Source organism: Topomyia yanbarensis, chromosome 1 (genome assembly GCF_030247195.1).
Source record: "Topomyia yanbarensis strain Yona2022 chromosome 1, ASM3024719v1, whole genome shotgun sequence".
NCBI classification, from domain to species: domain Eukaryota; kingdom Metazoa; phylum Arthropoda; class Insecta; order Diptera; family Culicidae; genus Topomyia; species Topomyia yanbarensis.
In genome coordinates, this window is record NC_080670.1 from 68,594,547 (window position 1) to 68,608,228 (window position 13,682).

At 35.8% G+C, this 13,682-nt stretch overlaps 2 protein-coding genes across 8 annotated transcripts in view; one reads left to right on the forward strand and one right to left on the reverse strand.

Moving 5' to 3' along the window:
• LOC131677859 (uncharacterized) overlaps positions 1-13,682 on the reverse strand; it is a 176,118-nt gene that overhangs the window by 56,973 nt on the left and 105,463 nt on the right. The gene's annotated exons all lie outside the window — the stretch shown is intronic.
• The window catches only part of LOC131677857 (uncharacterized), a 35,433-nt gene continuing 23,942 nt past the window's right edge, over positions 2,192-13,682 (forward strand). The window contains exon 1 of one of the 4 annotated variants that reach the window (XM_058957929.1): positions 2,192-2,427. The gene's annotated coding sequence lies outside the window, so the exon portion shown is untranslated. The remainder of the gene's footprint in view (positions 2,428-13,682) is intronic. The other 3 variants (XM_058957928.1, XM_058957925.1, XM_058957924.1) reach the window with 3 other exon arrangements.

Here is a 13,682-nt window from a genome sequence, read left to right on the forward strand (position 1 = left end):
GAACTGTAAAAATTTTGTTTTGTTAATTTCACGCCCCAAAAATTTGGCGACTTGAAGAGCGCAAATTTTTGTAAATTTAAATATTTAGTGTTTGCATGAAATTTATCGTCGAGGACAAAACAATTTTTTGTGAATGAAACGAAATGATTCGTTATTTTACTAAATGTTTGTATATTGCACGAATACTTCGTCAGTCGCACGATTTCATTTTGTGCATCGAACAAAATATTTGTGTATAGCACGAATATTTCCTCAGTTGTACGATTTCATTTCATTCATCGAAGAACATATTCGTATATTTTTCCATTCGATCTTTTAGGATTGATGTTTGACAACATCGATTTTTTATATGAAACCGATCGGTCTAGTAAAAACGTTTTCATTTCAAAGTGCTCACCTCTATTGGGTACTAGAATGATTGTGATATTTTTTGTTGGTGGCATTTACGCAACATATTTATGAAACTTACATGCACTCTCGTACTAACTATTTTTGTGAATGAATATTATGGGGGTTATTTAGCAAAAACCGTGATTAGCGCAAAATAAATTTATTGAATTGATAACGAATTTATTTCCCTAATAGCAAGAATTGCTGTAAACATATTTCGTTGAAATGAGCATTTTGAAAAAAATCGATTTTATCAGATCGATCTTTTAAATGCAGAAAGAGGATGTTGTCAAACATCGATCCTAAAAGATCGGATAAAAAATTTACGAACATTTTGTTTGATAAACGAAATGGAATCGTGCGACTGACGAAATATTCGTGCTATACACAAACATTTAGTAAAATAACGAAACTTTTCGTTTGATTCATGAAAAATAGTTCCGTCTTCGGCGACAAATTGTGCAATGTAAATACACTAAATATGAATATTTACGAAAATTTTCGTTGCTCAAGTCGCCGTATTTTGAGGTCGTGAAATGATCGAACTCAACTATTTACAATGCACAAAATGCTCGTATCCCCGGAGGAACCTATTCGTAGTAGATTCACGAAAAAATTTGTTCAACGATAAGAGTTTTTTGTGCATAGTTATTTTGAGGATTTTTCGTAAAAAATCGTGCATTTTACGAAAAATGCTTATAAATATTCGAAAGACTTTCGTATATTTCATCAACAATTTGGAATTATAGACTGAACATCAAATATAGAAGTCCTATTATGATACGAACTAGGGTTGCCACCGCCAGCGTAATTTTACTGATTTGAAATCAAACCAATTATGATAGTATTTTGAAACACCTCCATCTCTTTTATTGTTTAATGCATTAAAAAGATAAGTATGCTCACAGAGAACAGACATCTATCTCGAGCGTTATAGTAGTGTAATTGAAAACGGCCTGTTCAAAGGTAATTGGGATATAACCAGCAGATGCGCAACTGTTGCCATATCGTTTAGTGGATGAGTTTGGCGGAATTGACATAGGGATTTCAAAACGGCCGACAAAATCATACCTCTAGTTGGGATATCCCAATATGTTGGGGTTATTAGTTAAAAGGACATTAAATAGTATCGTTGTATAGGTTGGTAGTCTCCGAATAGCAATATCGAATTCTTTTTTTTTTATTTCGATTATAGAGGTTTTAACCTTATGGTCATTCGCCTCTTCGGGTTAGAAAAATCTCTTATGAAAAATTTCTAACCCTATGTGCGGGGTCGGGACTCGAACCCAGGTGCGCTGCGTACAAGGCAATCGATTTACCAACTACGCCACGCCCACGCCCTATATCTAATTCTGTAACATAGCAATAACTCTGATTTGTGAAACTAATTGTCTGCATATTATGAAGAGGGAACACAGAAAGGTGTGTCTTAGTTCCATACGGCTTAGTATCTTGAAAAAAAAAATCAAAATGTGATTTCAACCCTCATCGATATTTTCTAAATAATTGATTGTATTATAACTTATTAAATAAATTTGCTACAAATATGGCTGTGATAGCCATCGTTATATTTCATTAATCGAAGCAACAATGTTAACTGGACAGCTGCACGTATAATTATTCGAACTATATGTTATAAACGGCAGAGAGGATGTGCGAATACATCCGAACCCCCTACACAGTTTCTGTCCCCTTGCGGTCGCCACCAGCCCACAGTCACAGCAGTACTGTTGCGCTAAAAGGCAACCTAGTAGGGGTGGGAAAACACGCTTATTTACATTTATTCCGGCTTGTTTATGCTGCCGATCTGCTTCGGACCAACTCAGTCTCAGAAGTATTGGCACTGCAAGAAGACGTAGTTTTTGGAAGCGCGCGCGTACAAACATTTGCGTAAGTCTGTTCTGTTTGTTGTTTAACTATCGATACAGGTTGGTCATGATCACGTTTTTTGATTGGTGAGGCTGGTGCTGACACGCGGAGTGATAGAACGCGGTTCTTGATAGAGCAGATACGCAGCCGAGCAACGCTGATAGGAATGTATGTGGTTTGTTATATTCGAACACAGTGATAGTGATAGTGGTTTTCGAAGCGCATATCGTTGAGCAATTGTTATGACCAACCAGTTCTGTTGGCTGCCCGGTGAAATCACCCATATTGTATTCGCTGACTGGCTAATTAACTAGAAGGATAGCTGGAGCTGAATATTTCATATAGAAAACTAGACTTCAAAATTTGCAGCTTAAATCACAGCACAATGCTTGCAAAGACCGGGAAACGTAAAGGAAGGAAATATGTATGGTTTTTATTTTCTGCTCCGAAAAGATGGAAAAACAATTCACGGACAGTAGACGTTCAGTTTTGTGCTCGATTTAACGGCCGTTTCTTGAATGATTTATAGCCGCGCAGACATTTGTCCCGGGCGAATGTGTAACGGATTTTAAGTGGTGTAGCGAGTTCTGTGTAGGTTCGGTAATAAATTCATTAATTATCTTCTTGGAGATTAATTCCAGCAATCGTTTTATTGAAAGCTTCCCCTGGGACGACTTTTTTCGACTGATGCCGCATCGTAAGATGTTTGGAGAGCAATATGGCCGATGAAACATTGACTGGGAAAATATTTATTTGAGTTAAAGGCGGCGAGTGTTATAGGTTTTGATTATTTAAATTGAACTGCTATATACACCGAATGTGCTCGAGTATCATATTGCCAAAATGAAAATGTAGTAGACGACGTGATATTCAAACGTCGTTGATGAGCGAGAGGATCCTACATCATTTCGAAGGCCGTATTTGAAAAAAAAATTTGGGCTCGTCTAATTGTTCCAGCTCGATTAAGTACGGGTCGAAAGAGGCTCATTATCTCTCAACAATCAACATTGATTAATTGGATTGAATTCACCAATATAGCTCACAATCATTTATATATGATTTCTTCGATCAAAACGCTCGCGGAGATTCTATAGCATGTAGAGCATTTTTTATCTGGAACTACATCAATCTATCAGCAAATTCGAATTTGAAAGGGAAATAATTCCTGGATAATGATGCGTAAAAGATTCAATTGTTTTTTTTTCTATGTAGCCTAGCCATGAACATGGTGCGCATAAGCCATATTCCCCATATTCGAACTTTCTATAATAGTTTGGAAATTAGTTCTATTAATGATCATGAAATTGATCACCTTTCCTGTTCAGAATGCATGTACCCCGTACCGTCCCGATTTAAAACGCTTGCTAACTAGTAAATTTGCTGGATTTGTATTCTAATACGATGTTCCCCAAGAAAATTTCGATTTTTTATCACCTTGGTTGCGGAATAGTAAAGATAAACAGTAGAAATATACCGAAATTAATTTGATACCAACATACTGTTCACACGTAAACTTCTAACTCTTGAATTTGTAATTTACAGTAAGCTGACTAAGGAAGTAAATATTCCAGCTACTATTATGCGCAAGATTTTCGATTCGAAGCATTTACTTCCATTTGTAAAGGAGAAGTATTATAACAGTAAATCGACCATGTTTCAGAAAACATAAAGTTCAAGTTCACCAATAAACACTTCACTGGAATCATAGTTTTTGGAGCGGTGGCCTCCAGTGGATTGAAAATACCACTGATTTATATCAAAGCATGTGTGAACCCTCCGCGTACCAGTAGAGATACCAACGTATGCGCTAGCCTACAGATTCCCATACATGCACTAATCTACTACCAATAAAAATGGAGTCGTATCCGACCTCATCGGGTCTGTGGAGGGTTGATGTTAATACTGAAATCTACATAAAAACGTTTGATTGCGAGCCACAAAATTGGGGAACAGCATTTCCTGCTCAACATATTCTAATTTCATTGTTTTAATTATTTAAGTTTCAGAAATCGGGTACAACGTCAATCACTTGAGAAACAATTGCTTCTAGTACCGCTATATGTCTTTTGATGATATCTAATTGCATCGAACAAAATCCATACGTTCTATGGCATTGTGTTTATTCTTATTGACATTTTCTAAACTTTCGCAGATCTTAAAGAACATGTATAAAATGTACACCGGTAACCTTAACATTACTGTTTACTCCATCGTTATCAATTTATGGCAAAAAAATTTAGCAGGATAAATTCGTTATTGTCAAAACACGGACAACAATTTAGGTTGACAATAAAGTGATTTTTTTACTTTTTAACGACATTCAATTAGCTAGAGATTACTGGGTAGGGAAAGTTATGAAAATTTTGAGCCATAGTACTCAAGTGAGAGCAAGGATGTGAAATATGCAGATCGGAAAATTAGAAGTGACAGGGTCATTAGAAACAGGCTTAAAATCTTACAGGCTAATCTTTCGTCTTCTGTTGGTAGGAGTAGGTAGGAGCTTAGGCAGCTTAACTACGTATCACTCAAGTCTACCTACATGTCTCCTGGCAAAGACAGACTTGTGCCCTTTTTACTGTGAGAACCGACAAAAGAGGAACCACGTAAGATCACTACTGAAAACCTGTCGACGATTAGCATCAATGAAATGCTGCTGTTCATCTCTGTTTGCTTTCGAATGACGGGATTGATTTTATCAGACCTTTGCCATTGCATTTACAGTGGTAGCGGGTTTGCTACAGTGTGTTAGGTTGTGGTTGTGTATACAGCGACTACCCACCGCTGCAAAAGTCCATTTTAGATTTCTTTTATATTGCTGCTAAGCTGACACATTACAGTAGGTTTTTGACAACGCGGAGATCTTAGGGCTAACCTATTTTTCCTAATGCTGCGATATCCTCTGCCCTATCAAGAAGTCGTCTACAGTTCATTCAGTCCATGGCCGTTTGTCGCCAGCATCACAGAGTACAAAGACATCTCAAGCCCCTTTCAACTTAGTCGATCCACCTTGCAAGCTGTGCAGGTCTCCTACTCGCACCAGTCCGCTTAACTTCGAGAACCATTTTTACCAGGGTTTCCTTCGCCTATTTGAATACATACCCAAATAAACGCAGCTAACCACATTTCACTGCGCGAATGATGGGAGTTCATCAAACAAATGTTGCAATTTTTGGTTCATACACCGTCTCCTCATGCAGATTGCACTTGATCATAAATGCACCTTATCAGAGATCGGTCGCAACACTTTCCGTTAAATACTTGTGACACACTTGCGTAGTCCATAGGATCTAATGAATGTTCTGTAGATGCTTAGCTTCGTGCGGTAGTGTTATTTATTCAACCGAAAAGTTTTGTGGGATCGCAAAGGGTGCATGGTTATCTGCCGGAATAGGTATCGTAATATCTCTCTGAATGTCATTTGTGATGTCAAATACACGAACTCATTCACCATAACGTTATCGTCGATATCAATTAAAAGGGGCGGGGGGTTGGTAAAGATTTCAGCATGAAAAAAACACTTTTTTTGCGAAGTTTTGTAGAATTTTGTCTGAAGCAAATTTATCAATACTTTTGTACATTATAGTGCATCATTTCAATAACATGCCTTAATTTTTATATGCAAAAATATCAACAAACGACTCGGTGACGAAGTTTTTTGTACAACGTCTCTGAAAAAAAGCATGATTTGCGGTGTTACCTGCCATTCAAAAACTACTTAACCGATTTCTTTCAAACTTTGCATATACATTCTGTGTTAAAAATACCTAATCTACGTTGAGTTTTCCAAATAATTTTTCATTTAAGGGGGTGTTTACTTATAGAATTTTTCGTGAAAAATAGTAATTTTATTTAAAACTAGCCCTTGCCCATCGCGCGTTGCTGCGACTTTCAACGAAATAGAAGAAAACACAATTTGTTCCTATGCGCCATCTGGCGGGCAGATAATCCCCAACCAATAGCACACAAACACGCTCCATAACAAATATCTACTACATTGTACAAAAAGCTTCGACACCGAGTCGTTTGTAGATATTATTGCATATAAAAATTACAGCATGTTATTGAAAGGATACACTATAATATACAAAAGTTTTGTGCAGTAAAGTAAATTTGCTTCACGCAAAGTTTTACAAAAATTCGCAAAAAAGTGTTTTCTTCACGCTGAAACCCTTACCTCACCTCTTAATGTTTTCGGTGAGGGGCGTACGTTTCTTACTTTGAATCTCTTGCTCTCATGTATTTCGTTTTTAACGTATTTACGATTTCGTTTTTCTTCAACTTTTCTTTGGATGTATGTCTCCACCATAGTCTTAAAACTATGTGCCACAATATCAACGCAAAGTCAAAACATTTTACCGTAACCTCTTCCGAGATTCAAAAGGTCTTGAGAATGTTCCTGATTTAAGATGGGCGAGGGAATCGGGAATCTAACAAAATAATCGACTCAGGAAAAAGATTGAATGAACCACGATTCTCTATAAAAGAAAAATTCTTCGGTTGAGCCACTTATTAAAATGTATAATTAAAACATTTAGAACGGGATGCATTTTGCAAAAGTTGCAGTTGCAATTGACTGACGGAGTGATTGATCATTATCGAAATCTTGAATACATTTCCCAATTTCTGCATGCATTTATCGATACCAGCGATACCGCCTCCCTCGTTTTTTCACATCCAAGCAGACTGAAGTTTCACGCAGAATCGAAGGCCTTCAGTTTAGAAGAAATATAAATTCATACACCGACAAAGCATTAAAAACAAAATTGATTCCATCTTGTACATTATAAGGCATAAGTGAACTGCGTAATCTATGTCTGGTGCGTTTTTGCTCGATAATCTTGCTCGGAGAAGTCGAATTTCAACTAATAATAACTGAGTGAATGCGCTGCACCGAACGAATGAAGGCCAAGGCGAACAAACAAAATACTCCCTTCAGCGCGAAGGACAGGAATTAAATTTCATTTCTCTGTATAAAATCATCCTATCAGCTTGAATCACATAACAATAAATAAGCGTGATTAATACATGAGCACTTATGGAATTAAAAAATCTTTTTCAAATCAAAATCAAAAACAAATATCTTTAATATTCCGGAATGAGTCACTGACTAGATCAAGAATCGATTCTTTGTTGTTAGTGAATTGGACACGATCCGTTCTCTGAAAGTGAAGGTTTTGCCCATATCTACCGCTGATACTCGTACGAAGCATATCACTCGATCCATTCTCGTTTTGATCAATCATGTCAGTATGTTCGAAAACACGTAAAACGCATTATGTACTATAGCTGATCCCAATCCAAAATCTTCGCAGATCTGGTGTTAGAAAGATGGCGTCGGTTAAGCGTGTTCCCAGGGTGATTCTTGCGATACTCTTAACATTTATTTATAGGATTACTGTGCCCTAATTTATCTTAGTTCCTGTATTCATCCCACCCATTTAAATACATTAGTTACAGCAGTGTCTACTATCTCTTTTCAACGCATTAGGTCAAATGGTAGGGTGAATAAGGGTGCGTTGAACTCGAGTTTTTGTTCCGCTCAAACGCGAGTTTTTTTTCCATTTTTCAAACCAGATTTTTTATGTTACTGCTTCTTCGAAACAGCTGCTGATATCTATTTTAGCGTAATCCAATCACTGGATGCCGAGTTACAATCAAAATAGTGGGACATCCTGACTAATGAGATGAATAAGAGCTCGTCTACACTATTATATTATTAGTTTCGCTATTTAGATGTTCGTATTACTACTTCCAGTTCAATAACTTTACACATGCTTCCATTAGCGTTTCTGCACATGTTGGCTTGTGGTACATAGCCGTTGAGCGAATAATTCACAATCTCGTAGAATTTCCTCGTGTCATTTTAGCGGTTTGGCTGCTCCATCGCCAGAAAGATAGTCCTGAAGGGACTTTCTTCGTAAGCATACCGAGCATCATCCTACTTACCTAACTCGTGGCACATAAACCAAGGTGGTTCGTATGTTGATCCACCCAACCTTAAGACTTGAAACGCTGAGCTGTTCAACCGTGGGTAGCACTGTTAATAGCTAATGCTACAATTTAACGGTTGAAATTCATCAAAAAATTCTTGTTTGGCAAGCGATCCGCAGATGTGATTAAATGATTCAGCTCTTCATCACATCTGAGACCGAAAATGGATATATGTACAATATGTATGCCTTCAAAAGCGACTTCTGGGCTTCTTTAAGTCTCTCTAACGCCCTCTTTTCAACGGGATTTGGATCTTCCACTATTCTCAGACTGACTTGAAAACTCATTTACGAGAAAAATGTATACGGGTAATTTATAACAAATTTATTTGCTGATTATTTTTTGACGTCTTAATAAATCTAGGATGTTCCCAGATAGGAATTTCTCCAGAATGGCTTGAATTGATACTAGATTACCCTGGGGTCTGCACAATAGAGTGGGACATGGTTATATGAAAAAAATAAAATATCGCTCCAAGCACCTTTTTGGGTTCCATTTGGGTCCTAGAATAACAATACAAATTCTAAGCTCGATCGGTGAAACTATATTTTTGCGCCCACGGTTTTAAGTTTACATGGGATTTCGTATGGGGGAATGGACTTTTACAAAATAATTCATCCAAGAGTCACCCTGCGCCTCCTAGAAATAATTCGATTTTTTCTAGAAAATTTATCAAGGAAACAAAGTCTCGAAGATCGCAAAACGATTTGACGATTGCGGAAAAAGTTATTGAGCAAAAATCGACTGTTGCTCAGAAGTTTAATGAAAATTTCAATTTTTTTAGCACCACTGCTACCGACGGTCGAATTATACACAGAATGTTTAACTTTCTCTAATTGTGTACAAAAGAAGCCTTAATATATCTCTCAAAACTCTTGGGAAGCGACCAAATAGTTCAAAATATTGATTTAGACGCGATAAAAGAAAGTCAAAACAAAATTACATATAATTGGACAGTCAAATGCAGTGGTGCTAGAAATAAAATTTAAATAACGATTTATTTTTAGGAGGTAACGAGCGACTTTTGGAGGAATTAGTTTGTTAAAGTCAATTTTCCCATACGAAATCCCATGTAAACTTTAAACAGCGGGAGCAAAAATATAGTTTCACTTACCGAGCTAAGAATTTGCACAGTTGTTCTAGGACACAAATGGAGCCCAAAAAGTTGCTCGGAGCAGGAATCTAATTTTTGTCTACTGCATGGATGCTTTTCATCGTAGCTCGTGATGCTTTTATCAGGCGGTTGATTATTGTCGGAAATCGAGGATATTCATTAACTCCCAATTCCGTCAAGCATGTTCTTATGATAAAAATGGTTTTGATGGGCCTAGGTTATTGGTGAAATATTCGAAACCTAACTGGTAACGGTCTTTTGCAGGAGTCATTAGTCAAAGAAATGAATTATCTTTTAGATAAATTGTTTTGCTCTAATCTTTGTGAATATCAGGTGGGACCATCTTCATTATCACAGCAGAATACGAAACCAGGCAATTTGCGCCGCCGGGCCTCCGCGGGTCAATTTAACCACTATGGCGAACATTCTACGCCACTATGTCCGTGATATTCACCAGGATTGTACTTGAAAACAATACGAGGTATAATTTTGCGAAATAAATGACGGGAACATGTCAAAAGTGATTCATAGTGCTCTCGAAATAGATATGTTTGCGTTCAATTATTATTGGAATGACTTGCTGTAAACATCAAACCACTTAGGATTGTTTTTGGACCTGAGCAAGTGGTCGGTGATATTTATGGCTAAAATTGATGGAGTGGAGCTTGATAAGATACAATCAATCGAACAACTGCATTTTCGAATGCTTTGTTAATTAATGGTACATCGCAATAAATTGCATTTGGTAGTGATAATTAATTGCATGGAGAACAAGCTGTATATCTCAGGCAATTTTGGTGTGACATTATTTATTAATGGTCTCTTTGCGGATAATTAAGGAAATTCTAGGAAAGTGAAAAAATATTTTTAGGCCGCAAAGCTTTTAATATTAAATGTTGAATGTATGTTCAAGTAAAAAAACAGACTATAGATGACGAAAAGAGTCCGTTACGACTGCAACGTACTTTAGATTTATTCATAAGCCAACTACCAGAATTTTCAGTTACTATTAAAGGGTAATAGCCGTTGGCTTTATTTAGAAAATTTCAAAGTTACTGAGTGCCGCCTAACAGCATAGGAAACTGTAATGTAGAAGACTTATGCTAAATCAGCAAGCCCATCATACCAAGGATAATTATGCGAGAAGAGTCTGCTGACGGTCACAGTAGCGAATGAATCATGCTTGTTCAAGGGGATATCAGGCTCGTAGTCGGTGCATTGGGGCTACTCTGTTGGATATCATGGAGACACGAGGCAAACGTGCAATAAACATTACTATAGCGAAGCTGAAGCACAGTGGTACTGTTCCATACAGATTAGTACCAAAAATATAAGAACTGATTTAGATTGCAGTGTGTTTTGATAAGTTGTTTTGTTTAGAATTCTTCTAAATGGCATTTTTTCCTTAGATAAAATATTTTACCCAATTTTCTCTTTATAGAGTGATATATTTTTTACAACTGGTAGATACTTGAATTCATTACGGCTATCTGTTTTGAAATCAATTGATTAATTTTTTTGATAATTTTTATTGTAATCAGTTGAAAGTGATCGTTGATTATATTTACTGGTTATGTCTATTAATAGAACTGGATTCTCGATACTAGTAAAACAATCAATTTTGCAGTAATGTGAATTTTCTATGTTCACTTATTTTTAAAAAATTTACTTCTGCTTCTTCATGAGGTTTAGCACAAGAAGGCTTGGATATCTTGACACTACTCAAAAGTCTGGCATAAAGTGTACCAAGTGATCCATGGGAGCCCAACTCGAAAATTATGGAATTGTGAATATAAATGCGAAACACAACTATGCATCTGCACAATAAACTCAAAACTTCTCTAATCAGTTGTCTGATTCTTAATATATATTTCTTTGAAGATTGAAGGCTTTGAAGGATTGTGTGTATTGATTTGTACTTACATCATTAAAATCACATGTTTCAAAAACCAGTTTTATCCGATTGTCGTGAAATTATGAAAAAATGACATTAAAACTAATATGAGTATTCAATATTTATCAATCAAAGACTTTTGCTTTCTGGGTTTTATCATTCACCGTGCCACTGTGTGACGACACTGCGCTTGCCGGCATGACCCTTGATTCCTCTGCACACAGCGTGAAGCACGTTATCACTGTAAAAGCCTTAAGCATTTATGTAGAAATACAGCTGCTATTCTGCAGTATTGCTTTGAATTGCACATTAGACTTATGCTTTGGGTTGACAAGGACAGTTTTCATCTCATTCGAGTTTGCCTACATTTAAGGGCATATTTAAATATAAATTATGAAAGCAAGTACCTAGATATCAGACGAAACCATGATTCTTAGCTTTAATGAATTTAGTTTGAAATTTATCTTATTCCTTACTGGGGATTGGCACAAGATTCGAAGCGATCAAACTGTTATTAAATAATAAATTTGTAATAATAATATTTATATTATGGTTTTGAGCCTAATTTGAACAAGTTAGTACTGTACTGAAGTACTGATGTATGGAGAACAACATTGAATGGTTTTAGCTAAAATTGTCCGCTTACAACTATTTTTTTCACAAATGGTTTTAAGTTGAAGTCCGTTTTCGTATTCCGGGGTGACTTTGATAACGTGCATGTTCACCCACATTAAGTTATTGATGTCAATGTTTTTCATTCAAATGTTTGTTTAAACTAATTCTGGAAAGATACTCATTGTTAAATGGATGTTAATTGGTATTATACAAAGTATTTCAATGTACTTTAAAATTCGGGTAACCAAAATTCGTATAATTTGTGTCCAACTAGAATAAAATATTTTCATAACCTTTAAAATTGCTAAAATTGTTTTATTTCAGTACTTTATCAATGTACAAAAAGTTTCATCAATTTTAACACGTTGGAATATTGAATAATAAAAAAAATGCGAATTTTAGCTTAAAATAATTTGAAATAATTGCCAACTAGTTTCACAAAAAATTGTATTTAAAATAAACAAACTCTTAAGAGTAAATTAGGCACATCCCACTTTAAAGGAAAATAAAAACTCGTTTGTAATTTATTACTCTTGCTCAAATCTTAGATTTATTTGTTTTATTAAAAATAGACACTTTACGATGCTTCGTAAAAATAAGGTAAAGTCAAATTTCGGTTTTTTGTAATTTTGTACCCGAAAAGCGAACAATTTTCTCAAAAAGTATAACAAATCAGTATTTTATAAGTTTAGAGTAAAAATCGTTTCAATTTAAAATAATTCGTTAATTTATTCTGGTTTAATAAGCGATCAACGAAAAAAGTTTCGAGTGATCAAAGTCACCCCGATGATCAAAGTCATCCCGGTTTACGGCACTTAAAAGCATACGGCATAATGTGACAATATTTGGAATATATCAACTCTTTTGAAGAATTTTTTTCAAAGGTTCAATGCTTTGATATTTTAAGAGTTTTTATTGATTTTTTATTGGATATCCAGCAATATTGATTGCAAGCGAATTGAAAAATTTGATCCCCCTACATAGATGAACCTATCTATAAGAAACTAAAACTCAAGGATATGTTATTGTCATTAACCCAGGTCTAAAGACTCAGTAGCATTCATTATTATCTCGAGAGTTACTGATCCAGGCTATTTACTGTTTTAAAAATGATTATTTATATTATGATTGTGTTATGTTGTCATTTAACATTTCCGTGCCATTTTTTAATAATGATAAAATTCGATTAAATTGACCTATTCGATCGGTCGTTGTAAAACTTTCAGGGAATAAAATAGAACATATTATCAAACATTTTATGTGTTGATTTTATTCAATTTCATAGCCATACCAAACCTTCTTCTTAGTACTACTTATAAGGTCTTGTATAATGTTTGGGCTAACTTGGTTTTGTGAGAAAATTCATGTTCCCTCATTTCTGATTCCGATTTCACTTCCTTACGAGGACGGAAATCGGAATCAGAAATGCCTGCCTGCTTCACGATGGCGCAGTATTTCTAAATTGGCCGCAATTCCGGTGCGTTCACTGGATAAAGATGCCTTGGCACGAAATTGACCTTCTTAGCATTGTACTACTTCAGAACATCTTTCGGCTAAACTCAGCTAGAGAAACGCTTTCCACAAAGTTTAGAACAGGAGTCTCGGAAGCTGCCGGAAATCTTCTGTCACATAAGTCTCGTCATCCATGACGAGACAACGCGGTTTCGATAATATTTACGTCTAGTTCTTCCGCGTACGCAATTTCACCACTGGATTCTGCCATTCATTGCAATGCGGTACCTTTTGGAGTTCGTAAGTGTGTAGTCCTTCGCATTTTTTGCATTTTGTATAGAATTTTTGCTTAAAAGC